The sequence below is a fragment of the Mus pahari genome, unplaced genomic scaffold, assembly GCF_900095145.1.
Source record: "Mus pahari unplaced genomic scaffold, PAHARI_EIJ_v1.1 scaffold_10183_1, whole genome shotgun sequence".
NCBI classification, from domain to species: Eukaryota; Metazoa; Chordata; class Mammalia; order Rodentia; family Muridae; genus Mus; species Mus pahari.
Window position 1 is genome coordinate 32,066 of NW_018392846.1, and position 5,197 is coordinate 37,262.

General features: G+C 40.9%; 1 pseudogene; it reads right to left on the bottom strand.

The window, feature by feature from the left end:
- Nucleotides 1-822: 822 nt before the first annotated feature.
- Nucleotides 823-3,248, bottom strand: LOC110315205 (annotated as a pseudogene).
- Between the last annotated feature and the right edge of the window lie 1,949 nt (nucleotides 3,249-5,197).

Here is a 5,197-nt window from a genome sequence, read left to right on the forward strand (position 1 = left end):
CATTCATGTATCAGATCTGACACTACAAGTATGGATTGGCCAGGGAGGAAGGAAGAGTCTAGTGAGAATGGTCCAGGTACTAGATGAAAGGAACAAGATTGACCTTCATCTATCACAACGAGAGGAAGTAAGGATAACCGGGGGGCAAAGAAGGTCAAGAATTGGGTTCCCCTAAATCAGAGTTGTAGAAAGAACCAGGGAAGTAACTTGAGTTATCAGGAAGAAAGGGGAATTAGAGTGTAGCACCTATGGACAGGAAAAGCCCAAAGCTTTGCTTTCAACCTGACCATGACTAAGTGTAAAATTGCTTTCCCTTCAGAGAATTCCAAAGAAAGGCAAGGAGATGTGGTGACAAGCCTCCAGTTCCAGCCCAGGCTACGTTTCTCCTCATTCCCAGAGGCCCCGCCTAATAGAAGCACAGAGTCTTGGACTAAGCTCCTACTCACCAGACACAAGGGAGAGAGTAGAAACAAGGCACAAAGTCTCTCACTGAGAATCAAGGGGAATCATGAGTACTGCCATATATAACATTATTTTTGGGATTGGGAAGAAGTGAAATGTGCCAAAAGGGACACCATCCTTCACCTGTCACATAATTGGCCCATTTCTATCAGCAGAAAGCATGATGGAGTAAGACTTATAGAAAAAGCCTACAGAACAGATCCTCAGATGATATGGCGAAGCCTTGAATAGGAGGTAGAGAGTGTGAAGTAGCCAGTTCCCACAGATGATACTCGTGCCTCAGTTCCCAGTGACTCTGTTGACTCCAGATGTTCCTCATGGCTGATACTCAGGGAGTAAACGGTGTTGTGTTTCACATTATCAGACACTTCTGCCATTAACACCTGGTGGGCCCAATAGAGTGAGGGAATCCAGGTCAATGTTGAGGCCAGGAGGCATGTCTGAGCCAATTCTTTTGGAGGATGGCCCAAGTCCTGTAACTGCTGCATAAGATCTAGCACCTCCTCAAAATGAGCCTTGTGAGTAGCATGTTGGCATCTTTGCCTCAAACTGCTCACAGATTTTGCCCATGACACTGTGCTGCTACTGATACTTTTCAAACTGCTCTGGAGGAATAGATTCCTGGAGACTCTGTAACCATTCTGGATACTTTTCTGTAATCTCCTTCAGGAATGGGTACAGTACATCCTTGGACAGGAGGTTCTGCATGATACTCTGCATGATGGAGAGAATGTTCCCTTCCCTGTCTCCTTCATCCCTGCCGAGCTCTTGCATGGCTTTGGTCAGTTCCTCTTCAGACGTGCCTGAGTTCTGAAGGTTGGTAGCATTTTGGGTTAGCCCACTTAATGTCTCCATTCTTGTTGCAACCTTGCATCACTGCCTACTCTCTCAGCGGCCTCTGAGAGCTTCTGGAACTGCTCTACCAGATGGAGTTCTTCCTCATCCAGCTCCTTCATTGCCTTCTCAACTCCACAGTAGCTTGGGAAGCCAGCTCACTGTTAAACAGTTCCTGGAAAATTTTCTCTTGGGAGATGAAGAGAGCATCTTTCTAGAAGCTCCTGAAGTTCCCGATCCGCTTTTACCCCAACATTACTTTGACCCCTTCCTCAGCAGCAGCCATCACCAGTGTGCTGCCTCCCTGTTAGTTCCCTAGTTTTTAGCTTCTCCTTGATAGCTCCTGGCAGTCCATGAATATGGACTTATATCTTATATCTTCCTCAGTTTCTTTCTTCGGAGACTTAAAGTTCTTGTCACAGGTCTTTAACTTGCTTGATTAGAGTTACACCAAGATATTTTATATTATTTGTGGCTATTGTAAAAGGTGTTGTTTCCCTAATTTCTTTCAAATCCTGTTCCTATAAAGGAGGGCGACTGAAGGTTTTTTTTTTTTTTTTTTCGTTAATTTTGTATCCAACCACTTTGTTGAAGGTGTTTATGAGCTGTGGGAATCCTCTGGTAGCATTTTTGGCTTCACTTATGTATACCATCATATCATCTGTTGACTTCTTTCTTTCCAACTTGTATCCCCCTTGATCTTCTTTTTGTCTTATTACTCTACCTAGAACTTCAACTACTATGTTGAGTAGATAGGGAGAGAGTTGGGAGCCTTGTCTTGTCCCTAATTTTAGAGGAATTGCTTTAAGTTTCTTTACATTTAATTTGATGTTGGCCATTAGCTTTCTGTAGTTTGCTTTTTATTATGCGTAGGTATACACCTTGTATCTCTGATCTCTCCAAAACTTTCATCATTAAAGTTACATTGGATTTTGTCACAGACTTTTTCAGCATCTATGAGATAATTATGTAAATTAAAAAAAGATTTATTTATTTATTATATGTAAGTACACTGTAGCTGTCTTCAGACACCCCAGAAGAGACATCAGATCTCATTATGGATGGTTGGGAGCCACCATGTGGTTGCTGGGATTTGAACTCAGGACCTTCGGAAGAGCAGTCAGTGTTCTTAACCTCTGAGCCATCTCTCCAGCCTGATCATGTGATTTGTTTTCCTTTCTGTTTGCTTATATGATAGATTACACTGATGGATTTTCATATATTAAACCATCCCTGCATCCTTGATATTAAGCATACTTTGTCATGGTGGCTGGTGTTTTGGATATGTCTGTTCGTATTTTATTCAATATTTTGGCACTGATGTTCTTACGGAAATTGGTCTGAAATTTTCTCTCTCTCTCTCTCTTTTTTTTTTTTTTGCTGAGTCTTTGTATGGTATAGCTATGAGGGTGACTGTGACCTCATAGAATGAGTTTGGTAATGTTCCTTCTATTTCTATTTGGTGGAGTAGTTTGAGGAGTATTGAGGAATATTGACATTAGCTCTTTCAAAGTCTGGTAGAAGTCTGTACTAAAATCTTGTGACCCTGTTTTTGTCGTTGATGTTTGTTTATTTGTTTGTTTTTAATGGAAGACCTAATGACTGTTTCTTTTTTCTTATTTTTATTAATCAGTTATTTACACAGCATATCTTCCCCCCTCCTCTTCTCAACACCACCCCCACCCCAGAGGTTTTACCCTATCCCCTCTTTCTTTCGACTATGAGAGAGCAACTCCCTGCCCCCAGGGCATCAAACCTCTACAGAATTAGGTGTATCCTCTCCCACTGAGGCCAGACAAGGCATCCCTCTGCTACATATGTACCAGGGGCATAGGATCATTCCATGGGATGATGACTTGGGTTGGTGGCTTAATCTCTGGGAGCTCCCAGGCGTCTGGGTTAGTCCACACTGATGGTCTTCCTATGGGGTTGCTACCCCCTAACTCTTCCATATGGGTCTCTGACCTTTGTCTAATGCTTTGCTGTGAGTATCTGCATCTGTCTCAGTCATCTTCTGGTAGAATCTCTCAGAGGATAACCTTGTTAGGCTTGTGTCTTCAAGTACAACATAGTCTCAATAATAGAATCTGGTTTTGGTGTCCACCCTTGGGAAGGATCCCAAGTTGAGCAAGTCACTCACTGGTCAGCCAGTTCTTTAGTCTCTAATCCATTTTGTCCCTGCATTTCTTTTAGACAGGAACAATATTGGCTAGAAAATTTTGAAGGTGGGTTGATGTCCCCATCCTGCACTGGGGGCCCTGTCTAACTACTGCAGGTCGTCTCTTCAGGTACCATCTCCTCTCTGTTGGGCACTTTGGTTAAGGTTACCTACATCGAGTCCTGGGAACCTCCACCATCCCAGGTCTCTATTTATTGGTTGAGGGATATCTATGTTGCTTCCAGTTATTATGAATAAAGCTGCTGTGAACATAGCAGAGCATGTGTCCTTGTGGTATGGTAGATCATCTTTTGGATGTATGCTCAGAAGTGGTATAGCTTCAGGTATAGGTTCTTCAGGTATAGGTTCAGTGTGGTATATGTTCTTCAGGTAGAACTATTTCCAAGTTTTTGAAGAACCATCAGATTCATTCTATGGGTCAAATTGCATTCTTCTACATGCAGAGCACCAGTTAGACTTATCACTGTTTGTAGAAGATGCTTTCTTTTATCCACTGTATGTTTTTGGCTATTTTGTCAAAGGTCAAGTGTCTGTATGTATGTTGATTTATTTCTGGGTATTGATTATATTCCATTCCTAGAGTAGTTCTAGTTTGCAATTCCCCCATCAATAGAGGAATGTTTGCCTTCCTTCAAATCCTTGCCAGCATGCTTGAGTTTCTTAGCCATTCTGATTGATGTAAGGTAGAATCTCAGGGTTATTTTGATTAGCTTTTTTTTTTCTGATGACTAAGGATATTGAACAGTTCTGTAAGTGCTTCTTGGCCACTCAAGATTCCTGTTGAGAATTTTTTAGTTTAGCTCTGTATACCAACTTTTTAATTGGACTATTTGGTTTTTCTGGAGTCTTAACTACCTGAGTTCATTATATATTTTAAATATTAACCTTCTATCCAATTTAGGGTAACTGAAGATCTTTTCTGAATCTGCAGGTTGCCTTTGTGTCCTATGGACAGTGTCCTTTGCCTTATAGAAGCTTTTCAGTTTCAAGAGGTCCCATTTCATAATTGTTAATCTTAGATCCTTAGCCATTGGTGTCCTGTTCATGAAATTTTCTCCTGTGCCAATGCATTCAAAGCTCTTTCCCACTTTCCCTTCTATTTGATTCAGTGTTTCTGGTTTTATATTGAGGTTCTTGATCCACTTGAAATTGAGCTTTGTGCAGGGTGATAAATATGGGTCAAATTGTATTCTTCTACATGCAGAGCACCAGTTAGCACCATTTGTTGAACAATGCTTTCTTTTATCCACTGTATGGTTTTGGCTATTTTGTCAAAGGTTAAGTGTCTGTATGTATGTGGGTTTATTTCTGGGTCTTGATTGTATTCCATTGATCAACCTGTCTGTTTCTGTACAAATAGTATGCAGTTTTTATCACTATGGCTCTGTAGTATAGCTTGAGGTCAGGGATTGTGATTCCTCCAGAAGTTCTATTATTGTTCAAAATTTTTGTTTTTTTCATATGAAGTTGAGAATTGTTCCATCAGTATCTGTAAAAAGTTGTGTTGGAATTTTGATCTGTAGATTTCTGTAGATTTCCGTTAGTAAGATGTTCAATTTCATTATATCAGTCCTACTGATCCATGAGTATCTTTCTATCTTCTTCCATTTTTAAAAATTATTTTATTAGATATTTTCTTCATTTACATTTCAAATGATATCCCTAATGTCCCCTATACCCTCGCCCCTACCCTGCTCCCCTACCCACCCACTCCCACTTCTT